This window comes from Falco punctatus (assembly GCF_963210335.1).
Source record: "Falco punctatus genome assembly, chromosome: 6".
Classification (NCBI taxonomy): Eukaryota; Metazoa; Chordata; class Aves; order Falconiformes; family Falconidae; genus Falco; species Falco punctatus.
Window position 1 is genome coordinate 27628700 of NC_137585.1, and position 13989 is coordinate 27642688.

Here is a 13989-nt window from a genome sequence, read left to right on the forward strand (position 1 = left end):
CACAGCAGGGTCTCAGCCCATCCACCTCATTCCTAATGCAGAACCAGCAATCAGGTTGTCAGTCACATCACATTTACGTGCCTCTGGCAGGAAAAGAGAAGCAATGTTTTCTTTGAAAAATTCCTACAACAGTGTTGCTAAATATAAATTAGCCAGAACAGCATCTTTCATTTGCTTAAACAAACTAGACTTCTAATGTCAGGTCATGGCATACAGACCTAAGTATAGGGAAAACAATGTAATTAGATCTTTAATCACATAGCTTTCCGGAGAAAGGGTCTGTGACCAGAAGCACTAAGCTCAGTTATGATGCAGTGCCAGCACCCTTTTAGGGCATGGTTATGAGCTGCCTTTTCCAGGCATCGCAGCTCATTGAATAGGCAATTCTTTGAACTCCTTAGAGCTGCTGTTGGTTGCAGCCACATTTTTTTTGACGACTTTTGGGGACACATAAAGGGACAAAGGAATTGGCTGCTTATAATGAAGCCTTATCTTGATAAGGCTATTTCCTTAGCTTTATGTAAGGTACGACCCCTATTGTACAAATACTGTTGTCTTACCCAAGGCCTAGAGTGCAAGGCTTTGGACAGAGGTGGCCTTCAGCTTCGCCAATGCAAACAGGAAGGTTTCACAGTCTGGATGAAGCCCCCCTGCATAATTCAGCTGGAATGAAAAAGTCATGAAAAAGGAATGAATATTTTGCTAGAAACTGCAAGTAGAAACCTGCTTTGAAGCTTGCCAACCCTGTCACCCACCATGGTCTTAGGGCCAAGCTGGTAACTGAGAGGATTGCAGAGAAATGAAGTGCACAGAACCAGCCTTCCACTGCTAGAAGTATATTAAACAGGGTTCAGATGATGCTCAATTTGCATATTACATGCCCACAGATCCCTGAATGTTAAACTTCCCCAGATTCACCCATCCTTTATCATCCTCTGTAGCAAAAGGCTGGAAGAAAAAATAATTCCCAAGTGCTTCCTTGCTTTTAGTATGTAGCTTCTCCTCAGTCAACCACCACATGTGTGTTTAAGACATGACAGTTGAGAATTATTTCTGCTGGAAAAACAGCCTCCACAGGCAACATTGTTTTCCACAGGGAACATGAAGTCTTCTCACAGTTCTCTGTTACCCAGATATTGTCTGGAAGGGGACTTCAAATACTTGGACCTAACATGAAAAACAACACATCAACATGTACATTATCAAAATCCCAAATTCTGCATCTTGATGAATATTTAAAAAGTAACAGAAACAGGGGGTTTCATTTTATGTTAAATTCAGTGGGGGGGGGTCCTCCACAATTTTGTTTTGCATGGTCAAATTTTTTTTTCAAATATCTTTTTAAAAAATTATAATATATTTTACCCTTTTAAACAGGGAATTTACACTTCAGTCCTGTAAATACTTATATAAATCTAAACCATTAAAATAAGCCCTTCAACAGCTCCTAACTGAAAACTACTTCAAAATACTTTGAATGTTTATGATAATTCTGTCATAGCAATATTCAAGGACTTTGTCCCTTATTACATTATTGGGTTCTTTGGTTACTTATGTCCAATGAATACTTTGAAGACAGATATTTATTGCAAGATAACAGTTCTCCTAATATATCAATTATGCAGAAATGTGAATAATATTATTTTTTCTGAAAACAATATAATCTGCAAAATACACCTTAACTACTTATACTTCATTAATTCCAAATGCTTAAGCCTTCGTAAACTAGAGCTGAATTTGACAATTGCTGTAACAGTGGAATTAACAAGGATACCTCCATGAAATGGGCTGTGTGAAACTTCTGTTTCTCTAACGTTGTCAAGAATCCAAGCAATATATTTGCCCTTTTGGGCCAGATGCAGTGTACTGAATTTCATAATTCAAGGAACTTTTGCCAATGTTGATTGTATTTTCCTTGACAAATACAAAGCCATCCATAAACAGTGACTATGACTTCAAGACTGACTTCAAGAAATCCAATAGTCTGGAAGAGTAGTTCAGTCTTTTACATCTTTAATGATCAGTGTAGTAGTACAGAAACACTTTTTACTTATAAAACACCTTTTAGCTAGGATCTACAAAGTCTCTTACATGTAAAGATTTGCCCTGGGGTGCTTTAAAATGCAAACTTCATATAGGGGATGATGTGCTGTTCTCTTTATACTTTAGTAGTTTCATAGTTTCAGCAATACCATGCAACAATTTAAAATACTACTTTTTGTATTGAATATGTGCTGCAGAGAGTCTGATCTTTCATTCTTCCTCCCTGATAACACTTCCTCTGTTTTTAAAAAGCTGATAGATGTCTATGCAGGGAGTGTTTGCTATAGCCAAGCCATGCAGGTGATTAACCTTGGCATTGTCCCATGTCTCTCAGTGTAAAATTTTCACTGAGCAGATGTCAGGTAAATCATCCAGCCCACTTCACTTGATAGTACCTCTTTAACATGCTCTGCAATTATAATTTGTGCTGTTGAGCTTGGCCATTTTCCTTCTTCATTATTCATTTCTCCCCAAGGGTGGCAGTTTAACAGACATTCCCAGTGAGGTAGGCAGTTAAACGAGGCAGTGAGTTATCTCACTGACCATAGGGTTTCTCTCACTGCAACGACTGCAGCCTGGTGTCATCTTCTTTTCAGGAAGAAATCATCGTCCAACCTAGGCCACTTTGGAAGACTGATAGAGATGGTCCCTTCCCTGCAATTATTAAGCAGAAGGTTGGACAGAGTGGCCTATGTTTTGTGCTCCATTCTGTTGTTCCGGTGGCGTACCTATCCAGCCTCCAGAGACCCCAGCAGCAACGCTATGCAACAGTTGGCAGAAGGCACCAGAGGGATGCTCTGGCTTATGCAGGTCATCAGCCATCCACAGCTGCCCCACTGGGCTTTGGTTTTGCTGTTTCCAAATCCCTGCAAACAGGTTGCAGAGAATGTCACAATTCCAAACCTCATTTTTTACATCGGTTACCTGCACATTCTGATTAGCATATTCTTTCCTCTTCCTGTAGTGGGAACAGTCAGCATGAGGCAGAACACAAAACTATACTTACCTTACCCCAGCTCAGATTCAGCTCCTGGCAACTCTGGGTCACTGACAGGGCCATGGTAGCTCTTTGCCCTTGTGCTTAGCTGGTCTTACTTTTCTGTGGGAAAGAGGCTTTCCTTCCCATTCTTCTCTTTTCCTTCCTCACCTTGGCTCTTTTAAATGATGTGGTCATTGAAAAAGTAGGTTTCTTACACAGCATGGGCAATCATACAGCTGACACTCTCAAAACACTGCCACCTTTAGGTTACCTCTTCATTGTGGCCTCCTTTTTGCAATACCAAGATCCAAAATATTTTGAAATCTACTGATAGGCAAAACCAGCCTCCTGTTCATAGCAAGAAGAGAGACTACATTCTTGGGCAAGAAGGAGTGTTGACAGGGGTGTTGTTGCCATCATTTCCAAAGCACACTGCAGTGAGGGGTTCTGGTGGGATGGTGAAATAGCATTAGGGTTCTCATACCTGTCCATATTTTAAAAGGAGTATTACCTTGTGGTTCACTATGTGTTTTATCTGTGACTCCACAGGGTCACATAATAGCCCCATAATGTCAGCAGCTAGGATTATAAAGGGAAAATAGTTAATATACTTAGCAGACTTCCTGAATCAAAGCCATCCTGGTCTGATAATAGCTATTTTGGCACAGCTTCACTTCTGTAGGAACATTTGAAGAGTCCCAGTTCTGTTTCAGCACAGAATAAAAACCAGTGTTAAGACCATCAAAGCTGCCCTTAAACAGAATGGTTTCCTTCTGAGAAGTGGGAAATAATATGCCAGACACAGATCCTGTGTACAATAAATGGATGTATGTGAACTGAAATTCAGAAAGTGTCATCTCCTTTAGGGTGGGATTCTGTATGTTTAGGAACATGATACTGTGGCAGGATCAAGTGTATATAGATGTGGAATAGTCAAAATATAATTCAGTTTTAGTGAGGTATTTCAGATAGCCATAAAGAATGCATTTATCAGTGCATAAAGTGACCTTGATAACAGGGTCAGTGACTGGAAGTATAAGGAAAAGGGGAAGTAAAGAGGAAATTTAAGAGTTTACACAGAGTAAAGACAAAATCTTTTAAATATAAGCAAACATACACAAACCAAAAGATTAACAGGAAAAGTATGTAGCAGAGATCAAAATCTGTGTTCCTGTGATATAAACTGAAGGGAAGTTGCATTGAAGAATATCAAGATACAAATACAGTAGTGGCTAAGAAATCTTTAAATGTGTCATAGAATTATTTTTGTAACAACTGGTTCCATATTTGATTGACAAAATGTCATTGTGCATTTATTTATTTTGACAAAAATATTTTGGAGAATGACAATGTACTCACATAACCAGGAACGAAGATGAAAAAAGTTAAATAAGAAGGAATGGCAATTTCATGAACAGAAGAGTTAGGAACATCCTCAAAACTGGGTTCGAAACCATACTCTGTCATTAACTTCTTAAGCTTTCCTTTCATAAAATGTTCACAGCAAAGTTTTTTGTTGTATTTTAATTCACACTACCTGTGAAAAAGATTGGTGTCCTTGTTGCTCATACCCAAAGGGAATTTCTCAGTGCAAATTAACTGTAATGGCAGTTTGCATCTGTCACCTTCCTTCTCCACTTCAAGGAGGAAGCAGACAACAAATTTTTTTTATACCAGCCTTCCAGCAATGGAAAGTCCTTTTAGGGGACACCAAACATAAGAGCTATTCTAAGATACTACTTGTCTGTGACTGTCCATGTAAATTAGTATGCTTCCTGATGTGCAACCATGTTCCTGATGTCTTCCTGTCACAGAATGAGTGACACACTTCACTCGTAAGAGAGAAGCAGCAATATGTTTATTGGTATAAAACAGCAATTTAAGGAAGTTTGATAGTAAATGCAACAGTGGTTCAACAAGAGTCAATGGCAAGTTACACTTGATTATTTGCTGCATAGAGAACAAGGTCAAACAAAGCTGTCCGAAAGACGCTTCTGTTTAGTCATGAGGTTCAGAAAGGACACCCTTGTGTTCTAAACTTCTCAGAGGGAAGTTTAGGTGCAGCTAGATCCAGACTTAATCCTACACTCGATCAATGGTTTATGTCTGAAGGGTTATATATACACAATCAATGCTTTATACCACTTAGTTAAGATTTTAAACTTTAGCATGCTATTAATCACTTACTAAGACTGTTGCAGCAAAGAATCTCTCAGCCGCAAGGAGTAACCTTGAGAGGCATCCCTACTCAAGGGGACATCCTGGCACACAGCCTGCTGCCCTGCAGGAGAGCTCAATGGGCACAGGGCTGTCCACTATTTAAGGAGTAAGATAATTGACTTACAGTCATTTTTGCATACTGACTACAGAACGGAGTTGCTTTCAAACTTGGCCTGAGTTGGACCTCGACCAGCAGTGTGGTTAGGTAGGCACAATGTTCAAATTAGCCCTTGGATATTGTGTTGTTATCTCTCTCTCCCTAACCCACTTTGAGTCACATCTAGCATCATGACCAGATGCATCCATTAGGACCACCACTGATGGTTATCACTTGAGAATTGTTACAGAAATAAAAGTTGGGGCAGGGGCCACACAGCACTTCCCCAACTCTGCTGCAGAGATTTTATGATGAAGAAGAAAATGTCACTCTCTATGACTTTATCCCTTAATTATTTGCTTGTAATAAAGAAGTTTTATTACAGACAGTAATATTCCCTTTCTTCCACCCTATCTATCTAGTTGATAAACTCATTGAGAGGGAAGAGCTTCCTTCTTCAAATATTCAAGGGCAATATGCTCAGGCACTGGTACAATTGAATTAAAGCCACAATGGAATTATACTGATTTATCTGAACTGGTGGGTTTGCCCTGAAGATTTTAAAGGAGCACATGCAGTTCCTGCTAGATCTCTGATCTCAAAGTGAGGAAGAAATTTGTTCTGCCCTGAAACAGATTTAGGAAGTACTGCCATCAGTTCAGACAAGCAGTGTGTCGAAAACTCTGTACTTTCCAGGCCTTTGATGTGTCTAATATCATCTTCTGCAGTCACCCTGCACCTCCTCACCTTGTTGCTTTCCATTTAGATTCTGAAAAGTTAGTAACTTTTGTTAAGATTTGTCAAGACAATCATGCAGTTACTAGACAGTGTCCGTTCCTATGCCTTTCCCCTACCCTGTTTTAGTTTCAGAGCAAGTGTACTGTCTATATACATTGGAAACTTAGATTAATCTCTCTGTTAGAATCATTGTTTGTCCATGAACTGTGTTACATGAAAGTAATTGAAACTTGGAGAAAGTTGTGGTGTGAATACAGGAGAACGCTAATGAACCTCAGCTCCTTCTCAAGCATAAGCTCCCAGAAAAGTTATTCTCATTGAGAGAAAAGCTCACATTCAGATTAGGTTTTGGCTGAAGCTGATTGGTGTTTGGTTAGTGGAAATAGTTTATCTAAAATGAGAAATGACCTTAATATTAACTAAAGCTCAAACTAAATCTATTGTCAATTTTGAAAACTTTTGGTTCATGTGTGCATCGGTCCTTTTGTTATATATCCACACAGGAAAATACTAAAGGAGCAAAATAAAGACTGTTCTCATCAATTTAGTTCAAAGAACAGAAGAAATAGGAACTTTCAGATACATCAAGGAAATAAGTGATCAAAATTTCAAGGAATGAGGTCAGCAACATTTCAAATTCTGGTAAACAAAGTGGAAAACTATTCCACAAATGAGTTTCTGTTGCATTTTGGTTCATTATGACAAAATAAGTGATTTTCCTGAGATGTTCAGTGGGATTTGTTTACCAAGGTTCAGAGAAAGTCATTTTCTTTCAGGCAGAACTCTGAACTCCTGGATGCTTATCTGCATTCAGTTAAGCACTCAGAGGGTCATGTACTGCAAATGTAGCCCAAAACCTTAAAAAAACCCCGAAGAAGTCGATTAAATGTTCAAACAGTTCACCTGCTCTGTGTGACCCTACTTGAGCAGGAGGATACACAAGATGACCTCCAGAGGTCAGTTCCAACTTCAGCCATTCTGTGATTCTATGATTACTCTTTTAAATGCTAGTAACCTAAGCTCACCCTGGTCTTTAAAAAAAGGTACAGTATTTTGTCTTTTTTATTCAGATATTGGCACTGAAAATTAAGACGACTGTAATATAGCTATCTGGCAACTTCACTGGTGATATATTAATGTGTCTCATTATTTTGAAAGTTAAGGTGATATGTGCATCTGTGTGCTTCTAATCTTGTGTGCAAACCCTCAGTTTTTCTTTGTCGAAACACTTATGGATTGTTGAAGTTGCAGGACCATAAAGCAGCCTCAGAGTTGCTAAATCTGTTTGTCACATTTCTTCTTTGAGTGAAACTCCATGAAGGACAGGAGTGCCACCCTTCTCCCAACAGCCCTTCCAGGCAGTGTGGCTATGCAAGGAGTGTGTGAGCTGGAACCCCGGCCTCTGGTAGTATTTGGCCATCATTCAGATGGACTTCAGAGACCAAAGCCTTGGTGTCAGGGGGATATGGGTCTTAAGAAATAGCAAAACACACTTCTATCTCCCCTTTTTTTAGTAGGTTTCAATCATTTTAGGCTACAGGTCTAGGACTTCTATGTCCAGAAACCTCTCATCTTGACTACACATCATTGCCTTTCAAGCATGGCCAAAACCCAACTACTCATTTAGGTTCACTGTGGGTTCACAGAGTTTGAGTCCAGCTATATTGACCAGTAGAGTTGAGGAAATGTTCAAGGCACAGCAGCAATGAATGACTGAAGACTTGAACTCTGTTATCCCTCAGTGTAGGCCTAAATATGCCATGCCTGCATTGTGAGTGGGGAGATACAGGCACAGGTTAACCTCTTCAGTAGGTTCTTCTGCCATGTTATCTCAAAAGCCAAAGCTCAGTAGACAAAACATATCTTGGGTGGCTCTAAGCAGGTATGAAACAAGGTACGATGTGTGTTATTGACAAGTGCAATGTGAAAATCATCACTGTTGTAATAGAGGCAAATGAGGCACAGAATTTGGATATTAAGTGTTCTTCTCCATAAGTATCAATTAGAATAGTGTGTCCAACCTAATCTCATGTCTGCTGCTAGTGATAGCATAGAGATAGCCCCTGCAAGCATTGATGGGTGTACTCATTCATGTCTCATTTCCATGCAAAAGTGTCTGAATATCTTTGTATGATAGTATCAGTTGCAACTGTGCACCTTTCCACTGTTAGAGAGCTGTCAACACTGGCTAACTGAAACAAAGACAAACAAGCAGAAAGATTTCAGCAGTCAAAACACTAACAGCAAATGTGCGAGAACCCATCATTGCAATGCATTTGCAGAGAAACAGTGACTTCCATAGGATAATTTAGGGGATACCTACCTGAACTGTGCTGTTAAATATTTTCTGGAGTTTATGTGTATGGATTTTATTATAACTGACAGCCTCTACTGCTCCTACTAAGTTCTTGGTTTAAGACTTCCTTGAAACAGTCATATATGAACAAAATGCCTCTCATCCTAAGCCAGAGAAAAAGAGACGAAAGAATTATGGGCCCAGCTCAAACACTGGACACATGGAAGAATCACAAATATATGTATTTTGTAATAAGACTGTCCTAACTTTAACTTTGGTATATTTTTCCTGATAAAGTATTCACACTAGAAAAGCACGCAAGTATTTCTGTGCAGAGTCAAATACACACACACTATAGGCATGTATAGGTGCATATATATGTGCACACAGACATACATAACTTGAGTTATGAGGTATGAAACCTGGCTCACCACTGCTTTATTTCAGTGTTATGCTGTTGTAAGATAATTTACTTTCCTGTAGGCCAATACAGAAGTGGATTAATATAGAAAGCACCTATATGCTGTGTGTTACAGCTACAGAGGAAGGGCACAGCGGTCATGGCGTTCACTTCAGGAGTCTGATATCTGTCTGCCAGTCCTAGGTTTTCGCTAGGAATTCTGCACCATGATTCCCGTGAGAGCACTCATGGCACTGACAGGTATTCACAACACATAGCAGAGCAGCAGTTAGTGCGAGGAGGTAGGAGTCACTGTACCTAACACTGATACAGTAGTCATAGGCTGTAGACTATGGGAGCAGCAGACGTTTATTTCCTGTATGGTCTCTGTCAAAAGACAGTTCAGATGTTGAAGTGTGTTGGTCAGAAAAAGGGATCCACATTGCTCTCCTTATCAGCAGGCTGAGGCAGGAATAACTTCACCTGGGGGTTACGGGAGTTCCCCCTTCTCTCAATATCTCCTACCTTTTACACAGCTGAAAAGTCTGGAGTTTAATGGCAAAGAATTTTAATCAAACTGCTTAATCTGCAGAACCACTGAAGAGAAACTGCAGTAATAGAGTTAGAGAATAGAATTGCTGCCAGGAAAAAGAAAACAGTTTTTAAAAAGAGAAACACTAGGAGTGGAAAAACAGCTTTGGAGGGAACTATGTTGCACTGACCGGCCCTCCCTTGCCAGATTTTAGCAATTCAATTAGAAGTCTTTACAGGTTTAGCAGCTGGTTGTTGAAAATACACCTCCATCCTACAATGCCTGCTGTTGACACATAATATCTGGTTCTGTATAATCAGGATTTCTCTGTGGCTCAGAGGGCAAGAGAGCCTGAGGCTCTCACATCTGCTGAAGAGCACTCGAGGTTTTAAAAGTGAAGCATGGATAATCCATGGAGAGAAATGGTGAACACCAGCATCTAGTAGCGGTAGGGGAGAAGGGAAACAATCATGCATAGGAATTAGAACTAAAGGGACTTGCCCCCAGAGGAGAAGCTGTCTCGCAGGACATATGGTTGAGCTTCTGGGGTAAAGAAGTTCCAATTTTTGCTTTTTTAGCCTTTGAAATGTGCTGCATGGAACTGCAGGGAGGCAGGTGAGAAGGAGGCAAGGGGGGAGGCTGGGGTTTGGGACTGAAGCGATTGACTAAACCAACAGATGGTCAACTTGCAATGTTGCAATTCCCATAGAGGAGAATTTAGCTTCAGTTTGAACAATAATAAAAAAGTGTTATGAATTGAAGTCTGATTTGGGCAGGGGAGAGGGGTATTATTTGTCTCTTAAGTACCTGGAGAGTCTATCTATGCTGATAAAACTGACATTTCTCAAGTGGCAATGTGGCTAGAGATCTGTTTGTTTTTCACAGAGACAGCAAGAAGTGAGGCACCAGGATTTAGTTCAGTATATGAATTTTTCATTTGTGAGCTATGGCAGAGCTCTCAATTTCAATTTACTATACTTTAGTTTTAAATGTAACAGTTAAATGTCCCAGAAAATCAAAATGGAACCTTATATTTCACCCGGTTTTCACTGGGAAATCTAGTTTTCTTGAAAAAGGCTCCATATTTGCAAAAACAGAATATGAGAGATGATGACTAGGAATCAGGCTTTGGAAACATCGTGAAAAATAGTCAGATGCATGTTGCATGGCTAGGGCTTTGCAGAGAACTGCTTAAATTGCTGTTAAAATTCCTCTAACCCATCCTGGGTTACCCTGACTTTCACCAGTTCCCTTAACTTGGCTGCAAAATGTGTAAATTTAAACGCATCTACCTCATGCAGTTACAGAAGAGCTTTCAGAATTGATATTTGTGAAAGTGATTTTCTAAACTGTAATATATAGTGATATTCCACACAGTCATCACTAAGAGCAACTAAAACAAAACCACAAAAGCACAGTTGTACTGACTTTCCAATTACACAAACAATGAAGGGGGGCAGAAGCAAGACAGACAAACGTTTCCAATATGAAATTGGGAAACCCGAGAGGATAGAAACATGAATGAAAGGCCAATACTAATTTAGGAAATGAAGGATTTTTGATGTCATTTCATTGCGCAGTTTGGTAATGTTTGAAAGTACAGTAGCTGCAGCCTGCTGGTGGAAGAAAATAAAAGCAAAACACTAATTATAGTTTACTCTGTGACCAAATTCTTCAGTCATATGTGATCTGGTTTCCCTGATCTGATGTCTTATATTTCATCACTAAAAAATGAAAGATCACCTTCCAGTGTCTCAGATGGCTCTGCTAGAGGGCAGCCCTGTGGGGTATCCTTGTGCCTTATCTGGTGCCATTCATTCCCACTATTAACAAGCAGCATGAAACTGTGGGCCAGCATGAAACACTTCAGAGTTTTGTAAAGGCCAAATTTAGGCAGAGAAAAAAAAAGGGGGGGGAGGGGAGAGGTAAAAAACCACATAATAAACATAATAAATTTCTGTCAAATGCAAAAGGTCACTGTAATTAAACCAAAACCTATGAGTACATACACATGGAGCCTCTGCTGGCATCAGACCCCAACTTATGGGGGAGATATCTATTGTTCGTTGGCAGAGAAGACACATATGGCAATGTTTTCCAAAACTCTACTTTCCATTCTATGTTGGCACAACATCCAAAAGAAACATTTGAGCCTAAATTAGCTGGCTATTCTTCCTAATAACTTCTGTGATCAATGCAGAGAGGTAAGGTCCTCCAGACAGAAACTCCGAGGAAGAGCCTAATTCATGTGCTCAAAGTCACCTCGCAGAGGGTCCTCTTCCCTTTGGCTCTAGAGATGACCAGAGACACGTGACTGGCAGTGGGAGCAATGAATCCCCCTCCTCCCTATTCATGTCTCTCCGCTCATGTATTACCATAGTTTCTCAGGAAACACCGCTATTGCAGGGTTAACTCAGGCTACCAAAGATGGAGACATGCAATTAAAAGCAATAAAATCTCTGTGTCTTATTGAGTTACAGCTCATCAACTGATTAGAGGTAAGTTGTTAAGCTTCAGTAACTCAATTGCTTCCAGTCATGTGCATGTACCCTTAGAGGCAGCTTGATTCCTCTGGAGCTGGCCTCCCTTGGGCAAACACGGTCACGCCACAAACATTGAAGCTGTGGTGGAAGACTGGCTAGTGAGACACTCTGTGCAGGGATCAGCAGCAAGTGGCTGAATTCTCCCTTATTGGTACAACAATAAGCATTACTCAACCTTCAGCTGGGGCCGGTGACAAACCAGCTAATCCAGCTCTGTTGCAGAATGTCAGACTGGGCGCCAGCTGCTAGCAAGCCTCCACACTCAGGCAAGCAAGACACCAGGCACTTCAGCTCATCCACCAGCACAGGTGTAAAACACAGCAAAGGTGTCTAAATCATTGTGTCATTCAAGTCACAGACTGCTTTGCATGTGCAGGTCAGCTGGGAACGATACTGGAGTTACACCTTGTGCTAATGTTTCACTGAGGACAAGCCCTCCTCAGAAAAACGTTACACTGCAGTGACATACAGCTTCTTAACACTCAAAAGAGAGCACCGTGGGATTTTTAATGCAGTTTAATTCACTCCATTAACTGATTCACTTTGCCTTTACTGCACACACACACACCCCCAGGTAGCCAAGCCTGCAGCGAGGGTTAGCACACCATCAGCTACCTGACTGCGGTGGCAGAGATGAGAAGAAACACTTTTGATATCTGAAAGGCGGCATGTATTTTGCCACAGAACTCTCTCATCCAAATAATCCAAGATAATTCAAATAAGGCAAGGTAACTGGAACATTTAATTTCATCAGCTTTCTTTTTCTGTGGTTGTTGTTAAAACAGATATTCCAGTTGCACAGGTGTTTGTGTGCAATCAAAACCAACATTTTGGTTCTGATCACCAGGCTGTTAGGCTCCATTTCCACACTGAAACAAGATTTTCTCCTTTATTTCCCCCAGTATTAAATTAACAACAGCAAATAAAGACAGCACTACTATAATTTATCACAGGTTATTTTGATGAAAATGAAAACTGGACACAGTTAAGAAAATGTGTTAACCAGGATGTCAGCAAAAATCCCTGGCCCAAGATTATTAAATGAAAACAAGTGAATTTCTGAGTTCACGCAGAAAGATGTGGTGTCTTTCTAAAATGCACATCTCTTCAAAATGCCCCTTCCCTGGCACACTGCAGGAAGAGTGCCTGCATGGATGTGCCTGCATGGATGTTCTCTATATCTTCAGCGAGCCATGTGAGAGTCCTGGCAAAGATGCTCCTTCCATTTTTTTCTGTGAAAAAATAATTAGACAGTTGGAGAGAAGAGAGAAATCTAAAAACTTCTGACAGAAATTTTTCCTTAAATATCTAGAATCTCAATGAAATACAAGTAAATAAATACACCACCCCCACCCTCCCAAAAAAACCCCAACAAACCAAGGTGGTTTTTCTATAACACCAGTTACAGAAATTTCAAATAGAACATTTCAAACAAAGCCTTTCTTTTAAATCTAAAAAAAAACCAACCCAATTCTGATATTGCTAATTTTCAGGATTGCACAATTTTTAAGCATCAAATACATCAGCTTTTTGAGATTAATAAACTTCTCTTTGATCAAAAGAGTAAATATTTTGTCCAATATTTTCAAATTGAGATTCTTTTCCACTTTCTTTGATGTGAGAATAGTTGAGATGTCAAAATTTCAACAGTGTGGGTTCAAAACAAACTCATATTTCCTACAGGAAGACCATTTAATTTTCCACATTTCTCTGACTGAAAATCTATCCAGACCAATGTGTATTTTTATAGCATGCAAGCATTGAAGTACCTGAATACCCTTCTGTCCTATTAAGACATGGTTTATGTTCTGTGTAAGCAAAGCCTCTTCACCTCCATCCTTCAGCTTTCCTCAGAGCCCATACTCTCAAGGAAAAAAATTTCTCAGAGATATAGTAAGCCAACCTTAATAATATTACGTCAAGCCTCAGTATAAGACTGGAAAGATAAATGGACTACTACCTAGATTACTTGTTCTTAGTTGAAATTATTAACAACCTGAAGAAGTCAAGAGGCCAAAGGGAAATGATGAGTTGGCAAAATAAGCTGATGGCAGTGGTTAGGTTAGCCTTTGTCGCAACGGAGGGAAGACACAGTCACTCAATATGAGTGATCAGGAGACTTCCCTCCGTCACGACAAGCC

General features: G+C 40.0%; 1 protein-coding gene and 1 long non-coding RNA gene across 3 annotated transcripts in view; one reads left to right on the forward strand and one right to left on the reverse strand.

The window, feature by feature from the left end:
* LOC308065194 overlaps nt 1-13910 on the reverse strand; it is a 52477-nt gene extending 38567 nt beyond the window's left edge. The window contains exon 1 of the long non-coding RNA XR_013928705.1: nt 1-13910. This exon is cut by the window's left edge and continues 36982 nt beyond it. This is a non-coding gene — a long non-coding RNA (uncharacterized lncRNA).
* The window catches only part of CHRM2 (cholinergic receptor muscarinic 2), a 107393-nt gene that overhangs the window by 50071 nt on the left and 43333 nt on the right, over nt 1-13989 (forward strand). The gene's annotated exons all lie outside the window — the stretch shown is intronic.